Raw genomic sequence first — 13,843 nt, 5'->3', positions numbered from 1 at the left:
TCTCTCTCTCTCTCTCTCTCTCTCTCTCTCTCTCTCTCTCTCTCTCTGTCTTTCTCAATGTATTTGGTGCAGGGTCTGTTTTCAGCCTCCCCAGTGTTGGAATGACAGGCATGCACCACCACGCCAGTACTTGGTGGCTGGCTCAGCACGCCCGGGGGTGTCGCCAGCGGAGCGTGTGGTATGGGGGATCACACCCCACTCCCTGTGCTTGCCTAAGCTGTGCTTAGTCTGCTGAGCTATCTTGCTGGCCCTTTGGTATGTATTCTTAAAGTCAATAGTTTCATGATTATCTGTTGATTCCCCATCATAAAGATGGAGGAAGTTGCCACGTGCCAATGAATCTGGCAGCATCTTTAAGCTGGAAATAGGAAAGAAATGGCTTCTCTATTAGGTCTCCAGAACAGATTGCAGCAGTCTATGCACTGATTTTAGCCCTTAGTGACTGTGTCAGACTTCTACCTCAAAGAACTATGACATAATAATGATGCATTTATGCTTTTTATAAGGCTCTACATATATAACTTTTTGTGATAGTAATAGAAACTTAGAACAAAGTATATCCTTTCCAATGCTAAGTATCAAAAGATTAAGGAAAATTTAACGTCCATTAATGAAAGGTCTAATAAATTAAATAGGCAACAGTTGACAATGCAATACGCCAAGTAACTATTAAACAAACTGGAAGAGTGATATGTTGGTATGATAAGATGTTTAATATATGCTTATTAAAGAAAAAAGTACAGAATAATATATAGACAGTATGATCCAACATATATATGTATTTTTTTCTTCCCAGTACTGGAGGTTGGCTCACCCAGGACCTCTGCACTGACCTACATCTCCTACCCCTTTTATATTTCTCCTTTTGAGATGAGTCTCACTACCACTAAGTTGTCCAGGCTGGACTTGAATTTAAGATCTCCTACCTTGAGCACCAGATCCAAGATGGCGGCCAGCAGGAGGCTGATGAAGGAGCTTGAAGAGATCCGCAAATGTGGAATGAAAAACTTCCGTAACATCCAGGTTGATGAAGCTAATTTATTGACTTGGCAAGGGCTTATTGTTCCTGACAACCCTCCATATGATAAGGGGGCCTTTAGAATTGAAATCAACTTCCCAGCAGAGTATCCATTCAAACCACCGAAGATCACATTTAAAACAAAGATCTATCACCCAAACATTGATGAAAAAGGGCAAGTTTGCCTGCCGATAATTAGTGCTGAGAACTGGAAGCCAGCGACCAAGACCGACCAAGTAATCCAGTCTCTCATAGCACTGGTGAATGACCCCCAGCCTGAGCACCCACTCCGGGCTGACCTAGCTGAAGAATACTCTAAGGACCGTAAAAAATTCTGTAAGAATGCTGAAGAGTTTACAAAGAAATATGGGGAAAAGCGACCTGTGGACTAAAATCTGCCACAAATGATTCCAGCAAGTGTGAGCAGAGACCCCGTGCAGTGCATTCAGACATCCCACAAAGCCGGACTCTGTGGAAATTGACACGTGCCACCACTTGGCGTTCACTTGTGGCAGTTACTAACTTTCTACAGTTTTCTTAATCAAAAGTGATCTAGTAACCTGTAAAGAAAGGATTAAAAATTTCAGATATTCTAGTTCTGCTTTCTTTGTTTTAAAAATCACTGCTTCAATCCACTTCAAAAGCATGGTGTTTCTTTTCTTGTCCAAATTTACCCAAAAATCTTCAAGTTACATTTAGCCCAATAAGGTTAAAAAAAAAGAAAAACGGTTGTGATTCCCCTTTCTCCTGTGCCCTTACAACTCCTACTCTCTCTGCATTCAGTTTATCTTTCATGGATCACTTCCTAAGACCCAGGTCCCATCTTTTCTGTGAAGGAGAAGAAATGGCTCTGGTGGTTTTCTTCTCCCACGTCACACTGCCCTGCATGGGAGGTGATTCAAATTCTGATGCCAGACTATAACATCCTTTTAAAAAAATTAAAAACCAAGCCACCAATCTCCCACCCCCTCAAAAAAGCCCTGCAAAGGGTGGCCCACTCAGCTCTTCTGTAAAATTCTGGCTCATGTTTCCACAACAGTGTGGATTAAGTGGCAAGCCGTGCTGTCTGTGTATACCTGATTGAACTGCAGCCTTACCTGGCCTATGTAGGGAAACCCTCAGTGCCAGGTTTGGTGACTCCAGAGGGAAGGCTTACCAGCTGAGGACACTGCTTGTGAGGTGTTGTTGAATTTCTCACCAGAAAGGCACTAGAGGCCAAGATTGGCACCTTCCCTGCAGCCACGTTTGAAGATCCACTGGTCAGCACAGGCAGAGCAGAAGCCAGAATATCCATTTCAAATTCCAAGCTCATCCATCCCTGATCTCCATCTGGAATGTGTCACAGAGCTCTGCGATTCCTCTGTCTACAGCGACACCACCACACCCCTCCCTTGGCACAATTTGGCTCTCTGTGGGATTGGAATTGGATGGGCACGGCTTTGTATCTGGCATCAGTCTGTGGTTGTTGGGGTGCCAGCTGGCCCCTTCCTTTCAACATAGCTGGTGGCCCAGCCCAGGAACAAGACGGCCTTTTCCCTTTGGACTCAGTCTTTGCAGAGTCAAGCTCCACTTGAAGCTCACTCAGTAATACTTTTCAATGTGTTTTATATTGTTTTGATTGCCTTTTTTGTAGAAATAAAAATTGACCTTAGAATTAAAAAAAAAAAAAAAAAATCTCCTACCTTGGCCTTCCAGAGTGCTGGGATTACAGGCATGCGCCTCCACCCAATTTTTTTTTTTTAATTTTTTTTTTATTTATGTGTGTGTATGTGTGTGTGTAACCAGCTCAGCCCACCAGGGGGTGGGGCTGGCTGGCATGTGGTGCTGGGGGATTGAACCGCGGTCCTTGTGCTTTGCTAAGCTTGTTCTAAGTACGTGCTTTAGACCACTGAGCCATCTCACCATCCCCTCCACCCAATTTTAATACATGTTTTTAAAGTTGTATTTATAGATGCATTTAAAGGTCTACGAGGAAATCCATCAAACTTTAACAACTGCTGTCTCTAGTTTTAAGAAGACTTTTGCATTATTGCTGGATTGTTTTTGCAGCAAAAAAAAAAAAATGTTATTCACAATAACAGTAACAATAAATCCATTTCTATTTAGGAATATTCTGTATTTCTATTTAGAAAGGGGAAAAACATACAAGTATATATACAGGATGCCTGAGATGATTGTACTTATAATTTCCATCAGTTTTTTGAAAATAGCAGTTACTGTGTAGAACTTTCATCTTGACCAACTGTATGCTGAGATCTGCAATCTAAGTAGCTACACTGAGGACAGCAATGTGTAATACAAAAACCATGCTTGAATACTTCTCATCTTGGTCTTCTAAATGTGTACTCTTTCTAATGTCTTGTCAATTATTATAATACTCCCGTTAAAATAATTTTTTAAAGAAGTAAAAAGAGGACAAGAAAAAAATTAAGGTTTCTTGGACTGGGGAGATGGCTTAGCAGAATAAGTGCTTGCCTGGCAAGCGCAAGGGCCTGAGTTCAACCCCCCAGTTCCATCAAAAAAAAAAAAAAAAAGCTTTCTTGAAAGCAAGCGCCAATATTCAATTATTTCCCCAACCGCATAACTATTATCTGTTAATCTGAGCAACAGATTTTGGTTTTTTTTAATTTTATTTTATTGAGAAACAAACAGCAATGAGACAGTTTCAAAACTTATTAATAGGTCAGTTTCAATAATTAATACACTGTGCATTGTTATGAGCAACAGATTTGACAATAAAAATAATTTTACAACCATTGTTACTTAGCTATTCTTCTTTTGAAAATCTGTAACATATGTACTGCTGTAGGTTAACCCTATTTCTGTCTTTGCTTCTGCTATTTGTTTTTGCTTTGCTTTTACTCTTCAAAACAAAATAAAATTTAAAAGAATATTAAAATATATAAATTTATGGATTTTAAATATAAATACTTGAATATACCATTTCTAAATTTTATTCAGATATGGTAATAACTCCTCTAATGATAACAATTCAATATTCTCTCACCATATATTAGATCAATCAGAGGACATTATTTAAATGAAGTTTCTGTCCAAATGATTTCTTACTAAAGCAAAAATGCAGCAACAATGTGACCATGGCAAACAGACAGGGAGCTACAACAACACCAAAGTCCATCAGCAAAATTTAAACAGGAACACGAGTAAACAGTTGGCTTACACTGCAGAGTACATGCTACATTCAAAACGAGTCGGGACACTGCGGTGCTCTGTCAAAGGCTTCCATGAACAGGCTCCCAAGGCCAGACAGCACCACACAAGAGCCTCAGTACCGACGGGGCAACTCACACTGTAGAGCCAAGAATCTAGGCACTAAGTGGTATTAAAAGAAACCATGCTGGGGCTGGTGAGATGGCTCAGTGGCCTAAAGCACCTACTTAGAACAAGCTTAGCAAAGCACAGGGACTGTGGTTCAATCCCCCAGCACCACATGCCAGCCAGCCCCGCCCCCTGGTGGGCTGAGTTGGACACACACACACACAAATAAATAAATAAATAATTTAAAAAAAAAAAAGAAACCATGTTATTACTTATGTAGACATTCACTGAACAGTAAAGATCTCTTTCAACTTTACTAGTCCATGGTAAAAACTGAGGAACGAGGGAAAGGAGAGAACAATGGCAGCTTTCTGTTCCCTGAATCTCCAAGGTTTGTTTCATTACCAGACACAACACAAATGAATTTCAAGAATGACCTACCTGTTTTATTGCACTTTAACATATCATCACTGGATTTTTATTAGCATTGAATTCAAACATGTACAGATAACTCATTAATTGAAGATATTAATGTTCCTAAAAGCAACCTTTTATAATGTATAACATGTTATTCTATAATTACATACTTTATTTTGAGGGGAGGATTGGATCAACATTTTACATAGTAAGAAACTAGAAAATAATACAAATAATCAGGAAGTTATATTACATAGTATATTACACAGACTAAAAGCAATCACTTATTTAATGTAACATTTTTAGGTAGTTCATCAGACTTAAAGATTACAAAAGTCAGAAAAACAACCAACAACCTCATTTTAATGTATTAGCTGATATTGCTAAACTCAAAAAATAATGTATCTATTGAAAAGCCTAAGTCATAGAATAGTGGTAAATTTACTCTTTAAAATTATCTACATATTTAATCAAACAATAAAAGTTGGCGAAATAGCTGGCGAGACAGCTCAGTGGATTAAGCGCCTGCTTAGGCAAGTGCAGGGACCAGGGCTTGATCCCCAGCACACATGCCACCCCTGCCCCACACCCAGGCATGCTGATCCAGCTGGCCACTGGGCATGGTGGTACACGCCTGTAATTCCTGCTCTGGAGAGGCTGAAAACAGAAGGATCACTACAAGTCCCAGCTGTGTAGTACCAAATACATTAAAAAAAAAAAAAAAAAGTTCAAAGAAATAGAATACTGACTCTAGAACCAGACCTACACAGATATAGGTAATTGATCTTTCATGAGGACATAACCATTAAGTTAGCATAAAAAGATCATCTTTGGGGCCAGGGAGATAGCTCAGTAGAATATAGTGCTTGCCTGGCAAGCACAAGGGGTTGAATTCAATCCCTGGTTCTGTCAAAAAAAAAAAAAAAAAGGAAAGAAAGAAAGAAAAAGATCATCATTTCCAGCCTCCCAAGAGCTGGGATTACAGACGAGTGCCACCATGCCCAGCATCAATTGCCCTCTCAGTGCACCCTGGGGGCAGGGCTGGCACAGCAGGCCCAGGAATTGAAACCACCCCACCCACCCACCCTCTCTACCCCCCACCCCCGGCCCCTGTGCCTGCTTGCAGGCACTTTAATCTGCTGAGCTATTTGGCCGGTCCAGTACACAGATTTCTTACACAGGGCACAGAAGCATAAACAACAGTAGAAGTAGAATAGACTTTATAAAAATGTAAAACTTCTGCTTTTTTGAAATCCACCATTAAAGGTCAGCCAAATAGCTCAGCAGATTAAAGTGACTGCAAGCAGGCACAGAGACCAGGGGTTCTGATCTCTGGCCAGCCATGCTGGGCCTGCTTCAAGGACACACTGAGACTGTGATTGAGACTGGATGTGGTAGCACGTGCCTGTAATCCCAGCTCTTGGGAAGCTGTAAACAGGAAAATCACTACGAGTCCAATCTAGTAGTGAGACCCGAAAAACCCTGTAGACCCTTCCCTAAAATACAAAAAAAAAAGAAAGAAAATAAAAAAGAAATATACCATTAAGAAAATAAAAAGGCCAGCCTCCACATGGACAGAAATATTATCAATAAATACCTGACAAAGGAGTTATATTCAGAATACATAATGAATGCCAAGGACTCATTAATAAGAAGATAAATATTCCAGTTTTAAAAGGGCAAATATTTGACACAGACATACTTCATAAGTGAGGATACTGAATCAACAACCAATAAGCAGCTAAATGGATGCTCAGAATAATAACCATCAAGAATATGAACAAAATCACAAAAATACACTCTACACACCCAAAAGAATGGCCAAAGAGATGATCAACAGTAGTGAACATTCACAAGAATATAAATCACCTGGAACTTTAAACGTTGCTGGTAGCAATGCTAAATAATACAACCACTGTGGAAAATGGTCTTCTAGTATCTTAGACTTATACAACCTAGTAGTTCTACTCTTAATTTTTTTTTTTTTGTTTTTGTTTGGAGGGGATTTTGGTTTTTGGTCATTTTTGAGACAGGGTCTTACTATGAAGCTTAGGCTGGCCTTGAGCTTACTTTGTGGCCCAGGCTGGTCTCGAACTTGCAATGATTCTCCTGCCTCTGCCCCTTAAGTGCTAGTCATAGGATTTTTCGAGGCAGAGTTTCACTATGTAGTTCAAGCTGGCTCCTGCCTTAGCCTCCCCAGTGCTGGGATTACAAGCATGCACTACTGTGCCCAACAAGAGAAATAAAAGCACATGTCCACACAACAAAAAGCTATACATTAACATTCATAGAAGTTTTTTTCACAATAGTCCAACACTGGAAACAACACAAATGTCCATCAACAGTAGTATGAACAAATAAAATGTGGGTATAAACATACAGTGCAATAGTACTGTCTTCAGGAATGAAAAATAAATGAATACTAGATACACACGCCAACACGGGTGAATCTGTAGAATATCATACTAAGTGAAAAAAAAATACACTTAAATGTACATCTACTAAGAAGAGCCTAATCTAATTTACAGTGGCAGAAAGCCGACTAGTGGTTGCCTGAAAGAGAAGTGCAGGCTGACTGGTCAAAGAAGAAAACTTCGGGGGGCTGGTGGAAACATTCATCAGCAGGTAATATAATGACAACGATTACAGGAGCACAAAAACTTCACAGCTTAGCAAAATTGGTGCATTTTATTTATATAAATTATAACTCAATAAAGTTAATCTTTTAACAAGTCTTATTTTTTTAAAAACCTAACATACGTTACTTTTGAAAGTATTCAATGATGTATAATTTGATTAATCTGCTAAGATACTAAATTCCTTCTTCAAATATACGGGCATTCAAAATAACTCCATTAACATTTAATTATGTAACTATGTACCTATTGGTTCTTTCTTTAAATAATAAACTCCCTAACCTCAAATATACTTCATAAGTTGATATTATTTAATAAAGCATTTAGTTAACTGAAACAATTATTCCACATCTTGAAAGGACTCTGAATAGTATTAGTTCACATTTAGATTGACATGAGAAGAATCAAACCTACAACCATTTACTAAACCATTATGTGCAGCTTAGCCAACATTAGTAGCAATTTCCCTTTAAAAACAATATTTGAATTTAAAACATAACACAGCATTATGAATCACAGCATGATTCGGTGTGTAGGGGTTAGAAATGAAGTACTGAATATACGTACAAGGGGATGCAAAATACCCTGAAAAGGAATACTATGATTTCTAGCACACTTCCCACCCAGGGATTTCAATTTCCCTTCTGTGGCAGCCACTTGCAGAAATGTGGAATCATTGTTTTCACAAAATCGAAGACTAAACGTATAATTCCTTCTCTAAACTGTGATTTCATTATAGATTTCATACACACGCATACACATATAATTTGTTCTGTTTACATTAGAAATTCATAAAAATAATAATGCAAAGTGACCCATTTAAAAGCCAAAGGAAAGGACTCAAAGTACAGCCACTAAATTTAGCCATGTGACTCTTAATTTGTATCACTATCAACATACCCTGGAAATAGGAGAAATAACTAATATCACACTGCCAAGATGACTTATAACTATATATTGTCATTAAAAATTTCAATATCTAGACAGGCTGTCCTATACAGCAAGATTATTCTCTGCCATGAATTAAACTGTAAAGAACCAAAATTCAAAAACATGTCATTTTCAAGTACTCCTACTAAATATTTTTTATTTGATGAAATCCTCTAGTATATCAACTGTAGGCAGTAGCCTTGAAGCAAATTAATTGATGATCTGATACACATCTAAAATAAAAATACCTAGGATTTTTTAATCCAAACTTACATCCTCTAGCTATATTAACCTAAGTGCCAGACAACTCCAATTTGATTTCAGAGACTTACTGATACTGGTATATAGCTCGATAACCACCAATGAGGATATCAATCGTGAACAAGTTAGCAGCTAGCACACTCTAAATGTGTAATTCACTTAGAACGATTACATGGAGTTCGGGAGTCAGCCTTCAGGACAGGGCCCAATGACCTTTGCACTCTGGTATATACATACTGGTGTAGTTTCCCCCCACGCCTACCCCTAGGACAACAGGATTGTTCTGTGTGGCCAGTAGCACATGGCCCAAGTAACAAAATGTAACTTCTACAATTAGGTTATAAAAGACTCATTCAATTCAGGTGATCGCTTTCTCCCCTCCCTCCTGCTCCCCCAGGTTGAGTTCTAGTGGAATCAAGCTGCCACTTTGTTACCTGCCCTAGGCAAGGCCAACATAGTGAGGGACTGAAGCATCTGGGGACAGTGAGCAAGGAGCCAGCACCCACCAACAACCATGTGCCTAAGCTTCAAAGCAGATTTTGCAGTTCTAGCCAAACGCAAAGATGACTGCAGCTCCAGCTCATAGTCTGACCAAGAACTTTCTCAGATACCCTGGGCCAATCAACAGCAACCATTCACATCCACATTTCTGACCTTTAGAAACTTTATTAGATAAAACACCAGATTTGCAGCACTATGAGAATGCAAGGGCTAAGACTCAAGCCACTCTGTCAACATAGTCAAAAGGCCTGCCAATTGGCATAGCAGTCAATCCTGCCTAAAACATTTTAACTAGGTGTGGCTCAGTGGTAGGACATTGTCTTAGCATGTACAGACCCTGGTTCCATGCTTATCACCAAAACAAACAAGCATCACTATGGATCCTGTAGTGGGGATATGTGTGTTTGTGTGTGTGATGAGAGAGAGAGAGAGAGAGAGAGAGAGAGAGAGAGAGAGAGAGAGTTTCCTATGGTGGTGGTGGTTGTTTTTGCAGTGCTTTGGATTAAACCCAAGACCCTGAACACAGGCTAGACAAGCACTATATCTCTGAGCTACATTCCCAGCCCAGAAATACATTTAATTAAATGTAAAATATATTGGGCAATTCACTACTAAATAGTAAACCAAGTCTTTTTTTTTTTTTTTTTGTATTTTAGGGAAGGGTCTACAGGGTGTTCAGTGTCTCACAACTAGATTGGACTTGTAGTGATCCACCTGTTTACAGCCTCCCAAGAGCTGGGATCACAGGTGTGCACCACCACACCCAGTCTCAATTTCAGGGACATGATGGGCACGACAGGCCCAGGAATTGAACACCCAGTCCCTGCTTCTGCTTGTAGGCCCTTTAATCCACTGAACTATCTGGCCGGCCCTGAAGGGTTTTTTTTTATTGCTTGAGTTAGTGCTTGTTTATTTCAATGCTTGCAAGTAATTAAATGAAATATATTAATTCAAAACAATCAAATAGAATTCAACAGAGGAACAAAAACACTAATAATGTTCAAGCTTGTTATTAAAGAATTTAATCAAACATCAAATAAAAATAGCTACAATTTAATGAGAGTTTGTGGTCTACCAGGTCCTAGGAGAAACTCTTTATAGACAAGCTCTCATTTAGTTCTCACAACAACCCTTGAAATAATGAGTTATTTTCCTTATTTAACAGACAAGAAAACTCAGGCTGAGAGAAATTAAACATCTGCAAAGTCACACAACTAAGACAGGCTGGAACCTATATTCAAACTCAAAAGAGCTAAGCCTCAAGTATGCAGCTTCGAGCTCGGGAGACAGTCAGCAGCATAAGCGCCTGTCTAGCCAGCACGGGTCCTGAGTCTGACACCCGGTAGCACATACTGTGCCGGCCCAGAACTCGGCGTGGTGGCGCACACCTGTTATATCAGCTCTCAGGAGATGAGAAAGGATGGTCATTGCGAGTTCAAGACCAGCCTGGAGGTTACAAAAGTGAGTACAGGGCCAGCCTGAACTGCACAGCAAGATCCTGTATCAAAAAATAAAATTAAATAACAATAAAGTACGCAGTGTTGTAACCACTGATTTATATTGATTTTCAAACTACCTAATACAGATCTCTTTTAATAGTAAGTCTACAAGTCTTGAACCTCAATTTCCTTGATAAATATCAGTAATTGGCCTAAACAGCCAAACTACGGCAACCAAGCAGGAACTCCCAACTCTCGAAACTGTTAGTATAATGACGAAAGTCCAAATAACGCATATGAGATGTGGGAAACTAGTGAAACCAATGAAATGGGTAAATATACAACATATAAGAACTGGGAGAGGAAAGAGGGAACAAAAAGATGAAAGAAAAATGAAGTCAAGAAGGTTACAAAAGTGACTAAATCTGAAATATTTTGCTTCTTAAAAAACACTTAAATAGGGCTGGGGAGATGACTCAGCATAGAGTTCAATCCCCAGTTCCGCAAAAGAAAGAAAGAAAGAAAGAAAGAAAGAAAGAAAGAAAGAAAGAAAGAAAGAAAGAAAGAAAGAAAGAAAGAAAGAAAGAAAGAAAAGAGAGAGAGAGAGAGAGAGAGAGAGAGAGAGAGAGAGATAGTAAGTAATTATAGCAAAATCTTGACATTGGTTACATCTGAATAGTAACTACACAGATGTTTCTCCTATTCTCTGTACTTCTTTGTATACCTGAAGTGGCTCCTAACTTACCAGTGTTGATATTAGGAATAAATAACAAAAAATGCAGTTAAATTCAAATGAAAGGAGCTATAATTTGGAGATTATAAAAGGAAAAATAAAAAGTAGGCAACAACGTTTTAAGCTATCCATTTTTTTTTTTTTAATCATTCATTCGTTCGTGCAACAAGTACTTGAGCCCCCCACTGGATGTACAGGACTGCAGCAGGCACTGAGCAGACACACAGCAGGTCGAGTCCCCGGAGGCTATCTCCAGCTGCTTCATTCAGTCGGAGGAATACAATACGGTACTTGTGTTTATTATGTTCTCTTGGCTACCTGTCTGTCTTTACCCTCAAAAAGTCCTGGCCAAACAATTATGGAAAATGAAGTATAAATCCATACTGAATGCTAAAGGAAACAATTCAAACAGAATGTGCACAGTAAGTTGTCATTGGCTATGGAGACAAAGACAAAGCTTCCTAACGCAGTGGACCCGCACTTAGCATGGAGGTTACACTCCAGACAGCCCCACGGTAAGAGAAAATCAGCAAGTAGTGAGGTTGTATTTATTTTTCTATTTATATAGATTTTAAGGCTTTATAACCCTTGCCACACTCTTATAAACCTTTCCCACACTTAAATAACACTTCTAATGTTCTTAACCATTTTCTTTCTTTCCTCTTTTTTTTTTTTTTTTAAAATGACATATGTTTTTTATGTTTGATGATGATGTATAGGTATATGTTCTCCTGGATTAGAGTTTGGCAGAACCAGGGATTGAACTCAGGCCCTGGCACTTGCCAGGGAAGCGCTTATTCCACTGAGCCATCTCCCTGGCCCCTCCTTTTTTTTTAAATAATATATTTGGTACAGGGTCTCACTATGCAGCTTAGACTGGTAATGATCCTCCTGTTTTCAGCCTCCCCAGTGCTAGGATTACAGGCGTGCACCTCCACGCCTGGTCTCAGTGGCTGGCTCAGCACACCTGGGGGTGAGGCCAGTGCTGTGGTGTTAGATATCAAACCCTGATGCCTGCACTTGCCTAAGTAGGCACTTAGTCCACTAAGCTATCTCGCCAGCCCCTTAACCATTTCTCTCTCTCTCTCTCTCTCTCTCTCTCTCTCTCTCTCTCTCTCTCTCTCTCTCTTTTTTGCAGAACCAGGGATTGAACTCAGGCCCTTGCGCTTACCAGGGAAGAGCTTATTCGACTGAGCCATCTCCCTGGCCCCAACCTTTGTAATTTTGACAACACACACACACTGTACAGTACTGCAAAAATCCCACGATATATAATTTAGATTAATATTTTTTTGAAAACCCAAGACACAGTGAGTCTATAACAATTGAACTGTGAAATAGCGAAGGACTACTGTAATACTGACAACACTTTGGGAAGTGAATCAGTAATGAAAGTAAAATTAAAATTAATCTTACTTCAGCTGAAATTGAACAATTCAGATGAAAACTTTTAAAGCCAATCTTGATTGATGTCAAAAACTTGAATAATGACTTTAGAAAGACAAAGGTAACTACAAAGACCAGTATAAAAGAGCTTAATGAAAGGAACTTAAAAATAAAATTTGGGGTCTGAGTGTGTGGCTCGGGGGCAGGGCTCTTGGCTAACACACTTGAAGCCCTAGGTTCAAAGCACTGCACCACAAAATAGTAGCAAGAAAAAAGAAAACCCCTGCAAACCTTGAGACAAAATTTGAGAAGAGGAAACAATATTTAACACAAAAGTAGCTATATTCCCTGGCCTAAGGCAATATTCATTTGCATGTTCAATATAGTAAATAATGAATCATAAAAAAAGAAATCTCTTATTCAGGACTTTAAAAAAAAATTAACCTTTATTCAGAATCACAAAACACTGACAAGGATTTTAAGAATCTCTTAGGGAACAAAGAATATATAATCCAAATGCAATTACTTTGTATTTTATTTTTGTCTTTTTGAGACACAGGGTCTTGCTATGCAGTTCTGGTTGGCCTCAAACTCACAGCAATCCTCCTGCCTCAGCCTCTCAAGTGGCATTTATTACAATACAAGTTCATTCACATTATACATGATGTTAACATCTAAGGAGAAGAAATGATATTCTTTTTTTTCCCATAAATTTATTGAGAAACAAATAGCAATGAGACAGTTTCAAACCAAATTGGTAGGACAGTTTCAATAATTAACATGTTGCATACATTCTTCCTAGTGGTTAATTGCTATACAAGATGCAGACTTGATATCCTATTTATAAACACCATTAGAAATAATCCCTCTATTCTTTAAGAGACTGCAACTATATATCTATCCTAACCACTTTGAATACACAGATACAAAATGCACATTCATCTGTATCCCCTTTTTTGTTAAGTTCCATCATTTAAATATTATAGGTGTGTAAACTCAGCAAAATATTCTAAAAGAGTTCAGTAGTCCATCATAGTATTGGGTCTTGCGCTTCACTGGCAATGTCAGAAATTGTTGACCTGAGTCCCCTACAGCTCAACATAACAGCATGGCTTTACTTCTTCTATTTCATTTTTATACTTTTCTGCTGGATAGTTAAGACCAAGGTAAAGCAGGACCTATGCAACAAGAGTTGTAGCTTTTGGGTCTGAGAAGGTCAGTGAAATCCCCTCAGGATTTATCC

General features: G+C 38.9%; 1 protein-coding gene and 1 pseudogene across 2 annotated transcripts in view; one reads left to right on the top strand and one right to left on the bottom strand.

Moving 5' to 3' along the window:
• Positions 1–13,843, bottom strand: part of Camkmt (calmodulin-lysine N-methyltransferase) — a 440,203-nt gene that overhangs the window by 366,281 nt on the left and 60,079 nt on the right. The gene's annotated exons all lie outside the window — the stretch shown is intronic.
• LOC101580967 lies at positions 938–1,447 on the top strand (annotated as a pseudogene).

Source organism: Octodon degus, unplaced genomic scaffold (genome assembly GCF_000260255.1).
Source record: "Octodon degus isolate 3935 unplaced genomic scaffold, OctDeg1.0 scaffold00020, whole genome shotgun sequence".
NCBI classification, from domain to species: Eukaryota; Metazoa; Chordata; class Mammalia; order Rodentia; family Octodontidae; genus Octodon; species Octodon degus.
This window is presented reverse-complemented; position numbering and strand designations above follow the sequence as displayed.